The 10,179-nt window shown below is 48.0% G+C and overlaps 1 protein-coding gene across 1 annotated transcript in view; it reads right to left on the bottom strand.

Moving 5' to 3' along the window:
• Positions 1–10,179, bottom strand: part of MECP2 (methyl-CpG binding protein 2) — a 472,523-nt gene that overhangs the window by 30,763 nt on the left and 431,581 nt on the right. The gene's annotated exons all lie outside the window — the stretch shown is intronic.

Raw genomic sequence — 10,179 nt, 5'->3', positions numbered from 1 at the left:
CTGCATAGAAAGGGAAAAGAGAGCATATTAGTTTTTTAAAAATTTTTTTTTATCACAGACACTATACAAACAAGACACAAGCAATATAAAAACAACTATATTTAGTGTAATATTGAAATTCTTAAAACACAACATACAGATACAAAGGACATTATTGGCAGATACTTTAGTCTGCTCACTCCAGTGCAATACCTACTGTACCATTTTGTAACTAGCCTTCCTGATATCCCTTCCTTATGTTTGATTATGACCTTCTAGGGTATTGTTGATGTGTTTATCTCCACTAGACACCTAGAGGTACTTGCATATGCTTTACTTTCTATGGATATATAGGATAACGTTACATTTATTGTGACGTCATTACTCCTAGTCCCTTCATCTCTCCTGTTTCCATACAATAGGCCACCTGGCACCTAGTGGACGAACCAGAAACAGCTTCTCAAATATGTCGTAGGCAGCAGTGCTCAGTCATAACCCTTCCTTTGATAAAGTGCAAAACCAGCCACACCAGATTGCTCAAGGGAGAGACAATCACTGCTAACTTATGGCTGTTGTGAAGTCCTGCCCACTGCGGGGCCGATTGTGAGATTGTCAGGGCCCTAACACAAAACTGCAGTCCAGCCAACCACTCAGCCCACGTATTAGCCCGTGCAAGAAGTACCAGAGATAGAGAAAGAGAGCGAGAGAGAGCAGGAGGATGGTGGAGTTCCATTTCCACTAAACCCAAATTAATTCCCGTAAAGATCCTACCAGTGGGTCTCTCTAAACCAGAATCAAGATGTTAAACAGACCACCACCAGACTAGTTTGAGTGAGCCCCAGAGAGATCAACTGGTTCATATTTACCATATAACGAAGAAGCAGGATATTCTGGACTGCATCTCCCATGATGCACTATGCTCGAAGGCCCAAAATGTGGAGCGGACCTAGGAACACCTGCCAGGGATCGAGAGAAAGATAAATTATCGGGAAAAGCTAGCCCATCCACATTGAATCCTTGGACAACAGACAAGGATCTTTGAAGGGAGACACCATTTTCCCCCCACCAGCAGAGCTTATATGGGAGAACGTCTCTTTCTTGCAGCTGCAGCAACTAATGGGAGAAATGCTTCTCCACCCCTTCTTAAAGGAAAATAATGTTTTCAAGCTGTGAAACATACTAGAGGCTTTCCTGTCCTTTCGGTTAGCCTTCTAAGCACCAGAGAACGATATCTGGTGCAGAGGGACACCCAACTACACTGGAGGAAAAAAGCAGCAAACAAACACAGCCTCCTATTATAGAAACAGAGGGAAACTTCTAATTTATAAATTAGATAACTTACTAACCTGACCCAAATAAGAACTTGCCAAGTTTCTTCAAAGATGAACACAACAACCTCAAGATTTTGGAAGAACGTTCCAAGTAAGGAACACCCCGGCAAACCAGAAGGTTGCAAGTCACCATTGAGCTTGTCTTTACTCCAAGGGCCTTTACCACACAGTAAACCCATCTGATGCCCCTCATCACTGCCCCGTCCACCCGGGCTTGCCTCTTCTGAAGTTCAGCTTATTTTAGAATACAAGGAAGTTATGGTTCACCTGATTTCTTCTTCTTTAGTTCTTTGTTCCTTCTCCTCTGTGACAACGCACAACTGCAACTACATCCATCTTGGAAATGGTAAATGCATTGCACCAGGAAATGGAACAAAATGTTGGCACATTTAAAAGTAAGAGCTTGCAGGGAATGTTAGGCTGTTGCTAGCCCTACAAACCTGCACTTATGTGATGAAACGGGAATGCTATTTGTATTTGCCAAAGGTGAAGGATGGATCTTGTTGTGTTCTATTCTGGTCTTTGCAGCTCTGGTTGTTCAAAGGAAATGTTAACACGTACAAGGTTGGGATTATCTTCAGGAGAGAGGCAGGGTGGTGGAAGGCATTTTGGGTGTAGAAGGGGTAAAGCCGGTTTCGTTTTGCTTGAAACAAAAGGGTGACAGTGCAATGACCTTTGTATTTGGCAACTTTTTAATTGTTTGTTCTTCCTACCACAAGTAAGAAAACATAATCGAGCAATAATTTTTTGTTCATCTTCTCGTTTCTACTTTTAACCACATCGTTCTCTCTCTATACATATATATGTGAAATTTGGGACACCAGTCGATTTATAAGTTGACATTGAATGAACATGTTTAGTTTCCAAACTTGTCGAGATAGAAGCATGCGTACTATGAGACAGTTATTTTGCACCAATGTTGCGTTACAGATGCTTGGTGCAGCAAGTCCAGAAACAGTGGGCATTATCACATGCATTCTTGTGTTCTGCAGAAATGCAGTGCAGTTAAACCAAGAGACATTTGCTATAAATACACGTTCTTTTGTGTTCTGTAGAAACACAGTGCAGTATTTCTGTCCTGACGAATACTGTTAATGCTTATCCAGCAGAAACCGACCGATTCTCTGTCAGGAGTGCAGATGCGCACACCATAGTAACGGAAGGGCTGTTGAACAACAGTGAATGTATCCCCAAAAAAGATAAGATGGTTTGTGTAATCACTTTTTAAAAAAGTGCGCTATAGATTATGTCAAACTATTATGAAGAACTGGCATTTGATTAAAATAGGAGGTGTGGTCCAACACCATTATTTGCGTCAAAAGACGAATACATGACAAACATTGGTAAGAAAATCTCGGTCACCCCGATACTAACAACTGTATGGGGTCTACCACAAATAAGGCATCACTTCCCCTGTGGTCACCGTGTTAATTGGTATTTTACTATGACCTATACAACTTTTCAATACAATAATTGGACTTTGAAATTAGGAGACCATCCACATTGCCAGATAGAAAATGTAGTGTATGTAACTTTGTGCCCATGTAAGTTAATATATGTCTCTATGACTTCAAGGAAAGTCGCGATGCTCAAAGATGACACAAAACACGGTGTACACCACTTTAAAATGCTGGGGCACACGGTTAAGGCGTTTGAATAGTTAATTATTCGGAAAGTGGAGTTTAATTTCAGAGGTGGCAATGAGGAATACATGCCTTTGTAAAAAGAATAATGCTGGACATACCATATTCAGATGACTAACAGATCGAGTGGTATTCATTGGCTACATGCTAATGATTTACAGGAGTAATTAACATCTACTTTCCTTCGTGACAGTTGATTTATGGTAGTATATGTCTCATAAATACCCCAATGGGGATTAGCTGCACTGAGACTAATGTTAAATAAGACCATTTATACATTTCTCCATAGTAATACTTCATGTTAAAAACAGTGTATGTATATTCTATCAGAAGCATACGTGTGTAAATTGTGCTCATATAAAAAACAATTTGTGATATGCGCAATATAAAATGGAAGGCAAGAGATGCCAAATGGATCAGCATGAAGTGTCTGGAGAGAATGTTCTGCCTTTATTAGATAGAAGATTATGGGCCTCATTACAAGCTGCCAGGGCCGGACCGTGGTAAATCCGTGACGGCGGTAAAAACGTTTCTGTGTCCGCAAGGTTGCGGAAAGATCGTCCGATTACATGTTGTCGGTCGCGCGCACTACACGGATGCGGAAACGTTGTTACCGCCATCACGGAAAAAGTCACGGAAATGGACATAGCGCTGCCACAAGTAGCGCAAAACCCGTGTCCGCCTCCGTCGCCACAGACCCGGAAATACCATGATCGCCAAAACAGGAAACAGAGAGGCGGCCATCATATAAAAGCACAATCCATTGCCATCCAGAGTCAGCACAAGCACAATCCATACTGTGAGAAGGCAAAAGGAACCACCAGCATGTCTGCCAGGATTCCAGCTCAGAGGCAGCGCAAACAGCGCTTCAGTGAGGCAGAGCTAACTGTCCTGGTGGAGCATATTGTGGAGAATGCAGAGATGCTGTTCAGCGCCGATCAACGGCGTGCCACACAGCAGCGGAGGAAGGAAGTGTGGGCGGAAGCAGCACGCAAGTGCGCCGCTGTGGGCGTGATATTGGGGAGCGTAAAGGACTGCCACAAGCGGTGGGACGACCTCAGGCTGAGGGTACGCAACCTGATATCCACACACCGCCAACGCAGCAGTGGTACAGGCGGAGGACCCCCTCCACCACTGAGGCTGCAAGCATGGGAGGAGCGTTGCAGCAGTGTCCTACACCTTGAGGGCATCCATGGGATCGGGGAGGCTGAGGCAGGAGTGAGCCCACCTGCAGATGCTGGTAAGTGGTGAAACCTGAATGCCATATGAGAATATGTAGATGGCAGTAGTGGGCCAAAGGACCCATTAACAACCCCCCCCCCCCCCGGCAGTGCATGACTGGCCCATAGGACACATGATCCGTATGGCAATCAACATCAGAAAAATGCATACCCCCAGCAATCAGATGCATGTAACTAACACTATTCAATGTCCAACCTGTATGACGCATGTGATGCACCCATCAGCCACCACCACAACACTAATTGCATGTCCTTTGTGTCCCCACAGCCGTATCAAGTGACAGTGACACAGCACAACAGGCCAGGCAATCTGCACCGGCAAGTGCCCAAGCCACCGCCACCACACAAGAGGATGCTGCTGGCAGTTCGGCATCCCTGCCCACATTACCAACTGCAACAGATGTGCCGCTCACCACCACTGACATCCCCACCGTCTCCACACTGCCTGAGGCAAGACAGGTGTCACGGGAACCCATCATGGCCACCCAAACCAACACAGAAGGCAGCAGCACTGCAGAGGGGGCGGCCTGTAGTGATAACAGTGCCCCGCAAGAGCACTCTGATACTGGGCCACAGGGGGAGATGCCCACATTTGAGGACATGGGTTCCTTCCATCAGCTGGAGTTCAGCCCCACCTCACTCAGGAGTCCCATGAGGTCACCCACCCCATCTATGGCCGAGCTGAATACCTGCATGCAGCGGATGGAGGAGCAGTAGGCTACCCTCACCCAGCTGGTGGAGAGGCAGCTTGAGGAATCTAGGCTGCAGAGGGAGAGCTATAGCACCTCAGTGCGTTGCCTGTCAAGGTCTATTGGACGCTTTGCAAGCACAATAGTCACCCTTGCACGCCATGTGCGGGAGGGTAACGACAACACCTCCAGGCTCATAGAGGCCATGTTGATTGGGCAACAGGCAAATCTGGCACGGATGCCATCAATACCAGATTCAGTGCCATCAAACACCACCACCCCATCCAGCTCCACTACTGCCAGTCCAAGGAGGCGCTCGAGTAGGCTAACGGGGCCCTTGGGCAAGGTTGCACAGGCACAGAAGCGCACACGGAAGTGATGGCATGTGTGTGGGGCAGTGCAGGACACACGTGGACTCGAAGGGTGTGAGAGGGCTGGGCACGGTTGGTTGGTGGGGAGGTAGTTTTGGGGGTTTGAACAATGGGGTCTGGGTGGGGGTGGGTACGTTTGGGTGGTGGGGGAGGTAGTTTTGGGGGTTTGAACGATGGGGCCTGGGTGGGGGTAGGTACGTTTGGGTGGTGGGTGGTCTCGGGTGTACAGCTTCCCCAACCAATGCACCTCCTTCCCTGTTGTGTTTACATCAATATATCACCATTTGAAATCAAGAAATACAAGTGTGGACATTGATCATTTCATTGGCAGGGCAACTAATCATTTATTGTCGTCACCATGTTCGTACATTGCTGTGAATGTGCTGTGTCTCAAAAGTAAATGCGAATCAGGCCATCCCGTGCTCTCTGGCCATCAAGTGGACCCCCAGGGGGAGGTGGTGCCATCCCACCCCCATCTCCAACCCCATCTTCCTCATCTGCGTCTGGTGGCATTGGGATGTTCCTGCGCAGGCATATATTGTGCAGCATGGCACATACGAGCATGATTTTACCCGTCTTCACTGGGCTGTACAGCAGTGATCCGCCAGATCTGCTCAGACAGCGGAAACGTGCCTTCAGCAGTCCGAATGTCCTCTCAATCATTCCACGTATGCGGACATGTGCCCTATTGTATGCCTCTTCATGCCTGTTCCTTGGTCTCCGTACAGGTGTCATCATCCATGGCGTGAGTGCATATCCAGCATCACCTACATGGGATGTAGATGGGGGAACATGTCAGTGTTTGTGGCATCATGTACTCATCTGATGCTGTGCAATCTTGTATCATTGTTCATTCATGCATGCATATGTGCCATGCAGTGTTTGGAGGTATATTTGGGCATCAGAATGTATGTCGGAAACTGGATATGGGCCAACACATTAACGTGCATGTCTACTGTGCCCTGCGGGTGACATTTGATTGTGAGCATGTCACAGTGCAGTGCTGTCCACACATGGCAGAGTGACTCCACTGTACTGAAGTAGTAAATGCATGACGTCTCATTTACAGGCATCTCGTGCATTTTGAGGGCAGTGTTTCATTTGAGGGTGGGTGTCTGCAGTGGCACAAGGTTCATGGGACAGTGACGGGATGGGCTGTGGCAGAGTGTGCACAGGCACATTGTGGTGACCTGTCATGTCTTCCTTTGTGATGTTTGGTATCCGCTGTGTATTTGGCAGATGGAAGGGGGGGTGATGCATGTGTGGTAACAGCGGCACACTCACAATGCTCATTGGCCTGGACACACACACACCACTTCGACAGGGTTGGTGCATTGTCAGCTGTACTCACCCAATAGCCATGTGATTTGTCCGGCATAGCGTTCCATGTCCCGTGGCAACGTGGAATTCCGCAGTACCATTGAGTCATGGGTTGAGCCTGGGAAACGTGCGCAGCAGTGTGTGATCAGTTGCATGGCATCACATACCATCTGTACATTCAACGAGCGATACTGTTTCCTATTGCGGAACACCAGCTCAATTGCACGTGGTACTGTCAGCTCAACGTGGGTGCAGTCAACTGCGCCTATGCAATTTGGCATGCCTGCTATGGCATGGAAGGCCAACTTGGTGGCAATGACCTCGGGGAGGGTGCGGGGTAGGGCTATGTGTTCCGACACATGGCGCAACAGGGCATCCAGTACCCGTACCAGGATTTTTGAAAAACAGGGTTGTGATATGCCGTGCAGCTCACCAACCGTGTGTTGATAGGTGCCAGTGCCAAGGAAATGCAGTACTGCCACAACCTTCAGGATGGGGGGATGGCGGTGGGGGTGTCAATTTGGCTGCTGATGTCGTCCTCAATCATGGCGGTGATGTGCAGTATTGTTGCACGGTCCAGCCGATATAGTGTGTGGATCTGTCCAGGGGTGAGGTTCCAGGGTGAGGCCCTGATGCGTGGTATTGCTGGCTGCCTGCGGGGTAGGGCCGGCTGGAAAATGGGGTTTGCCATAGGTGCAGGGTTGGCTGGTTGCCGCCTGCGCCTCCTCCACCTCCTCCTCCTCTGCGCCATTACTGCCATCATGTGCAGTGCTGCCTGTTGGTTGAGTAGGCCCAGTCCCAGTGCTACTAGAGCTGCTGCCTGCATGGTTCTGCGTTGTGTTGGGCTGGGTGTGGCCCTTTTGTAGGCTCCCAGTGGGCTGCTAGGTCCAGCTGGGCTGATTTGGTGCACCTGTGCCCTGATTCAGTTCAGCAGGCAGTGTTTAACGTCATGTTCGCGGTGGCGGCGGTACCGACACCGTGATCACGGTTTAAACGCCATTTTTCTGGCGGTGTTTCCGTGTCCGCGCTAGTTGTGTTGCTCGCGGTGTTTCGTGTTGCCGGTAACGGAGGGGTTTCCGTGCAGACGGACTTAACGGAACACTTATTTCCGCGGTGGCGGATGGGGGTGGTGCTATTTCCGGGGCCGCGGGTCATGATTGGGCAGACGTGGAAACAGTGCCGGTATGGTTTTACCAGCAGTGTTAATTCCGGACCGGAGTACTTGTAATGAGGCCCTATGTTTGTTTGTATAACTAGCGCATGTGAACAACAACTTGTGGTTTAAACATTCCAAGGCCTATGTTATGGCAGCGCTAGTCGTCAGCTGTCTAGTTGTTGATGGCCGTTCCGTGGCATGCTAAACATTAATTGATGATGTCAGTTTTCCCAGTAGCAAATGTAAGACGCAGGCTTGGAGGAGACCTCAGGAATATTTGAAGAGTGAAGAGAAGGTGTTGGGACTGAGGGAGTGGAACCAATTGGGTGGGAGTGAGAGAGCGATTGAAGGTAACTTTTGATGGAGAGCGGGATAGCGAGTCGAGAATAGGAGCAAGAAATTGCATGAGAGAGATGGAAATGAGAAGCAGGAAGGTGGAAGAGAGTTGGAGCAGGAGGACTGCGGGGAGGATTGATATTTGGACTGAAGTGCATAAGATCAGGAGGGAGCTGCAGAGTGGAGAAAGGAGAAACAGTGATAAGATCGGGAGAGAGCTAAAGAAAGATAGCGAGAGGAGGGTGGAGAAGGGAGTTCCTCCCTAGATTAGGGGTAGACCAGAGAGTAGGGGTTGTTGGGAAGGAGAGACGATCTCCAACCATCATGCTCTGGGAAGAATGTGCTCTGCAAGGCCACGGGAGGAGGGCTGAGCACCTTATTACGATACAATCCCAAGCGAAGGAGGGCACAGGTCTCTGACCCCCACCAGTCCCAATCCTAAATTATAGCACCCAAATGCCCTAGCCTTAGGACCTCTGAATTCCAAGATACCAGCCAACCCCACATCACTGATCATAAACCTGTTAGACCCCCGATCTATCAAGAAAGATCAAAAAGGAACAAGTTACTTCATGCATCGTCATCGTGCGTATAAATAGACTCGCGCAGTGTCAGTTGCTCAGTTCCGTTTTGAAGCTTATAGCTGTGCATGAATTGGTTATTGACCTTGAAGGAGTGTAAGCTGCAACCACTAGGGAAGTTTTACTGAGGGGATGGATGGGAGGGGCGATAAGGAATACGTCGGAGGAACATCCCATCGAAAGAACGTTACAAGGTAAGAAGTAACTTGTTCTTTCGAAGCGATTGTGTCCTCCGATGTATTCCTTATCTTGATAGACTCCCATAGCAGTGGTGTGTAAACGGAGGTGGGAGTAAAATTGTAATATTTCCCTTTAAGAATGAACAGCGTGTAGCACAGCCTTGCCAAATCTTGTCTCCTGTCTAGAGGAGGAATTCAGATTGTAGAATTTTGTAAACATATGTGCGGACAACCATGTGGCAGCCGCACATATGTCTCGAATCGGTACCCCTCTTTGGAGGGCCGAAGAGGCTGCGATACCCCTGGTTGAATGAGCCCTAAGGTGTTGAGGGGGATCTTTCCCTGCCAATTTGTAGCATTCAAGAATGGCTAAAATAATCCATCTTGAAATGGTCTGTTTTGTGATTGGCAATCCTAATTTGTGTCCTGCATAACCTATAAACAGTTGGTCTGCTTGCCTTATCCTGGCAAGTCTGCTGATATAAAAACTCAAGGCTCGCCTTGTATACAGCCTATGTAGCCTCTCTTCCTCTTTCCCTGGATGGGGAGGAGGATAGAATGAAGGTAAGGTTATATTCTGAGTGATGTGGAATTCAGAGACTACCTTTGGGAGGAAATTAGGCTTCACTTGTAGGACAACCTTTTCCTTGTGAAAAATTGTATGAGGAGGTTTGCAAGATACAGCTTGTAATTCGCTCTCTCTTCTGGCAGATGTCAAAGCCACTAGAAAGACTGTTTTAAGGGTGAGAAATCTTAATGAACAAGAATGGAGTGGTTCAAAAGGAGTACCCATCAGGAAATTTAAGACTAGATTTAAATCCCACAAGGGAACTTGAAACGGCTTTGGGGGATAGACATTAGTTAACCTCTTCAGAAATTGAATTACTAGGGGTAATTTCAAATATGATGGCTCCTCCGCAGTGCGCCTGAAGATCAACAGCACTGCAAGGTAGCCCTTGATCGTACCAACTTGAAGACCTGAATTCGCTAAATAGAGCAAAAAAGGTAACACCATTGCTGTACCGCATGAAAAGGGTTCGATATTCTTTTCTCTACACCAGTTGCAAAACTTGTTCCAACGGCAGCGGTATAAAGTCTTTGTTGCTGGCCTTCTAGCCGAAAGCAACACCTCCATGACGTCATCTGGGAGGTCCCAATCCTTGCATCTCAACCTTTCAGAAACCAAGCGTGAAGGTTGAGGGTTCTGATGTCTGGATGGAGAACCTGACCTCCCTTCTGCGAGAGAAGATCCTCCCTGTAAGGAAGACAGATCGGAGGGCAGGTGGACATGTCCAGAAGGTCCGGGTATCACGTTCTCCTGGCCCAGTCTGGGGCAATTAGGATCATAGTCTT

Source organism: Ambystoma mexicanum, chromosome 2p (genome assembly GCF_040938575.1).
Source record: "Ambystoma mexicanum isolate Mex_15411 chromosome 2p, UKY_AmexF1_1, whole genome shotgun sequence".
In the NCBI taxonomy this organism is placed as follows: Eukaryota; Metazoa; Chordata; class Amphibia; order Caudata; family Ambystomatidae; genus Ambystoma; species Ambystoma mexicanum.
Note: the sequence above shows the minus strand (reverse complement) of the source record. Positions and strands in the feature narration are given on the sequence as shown.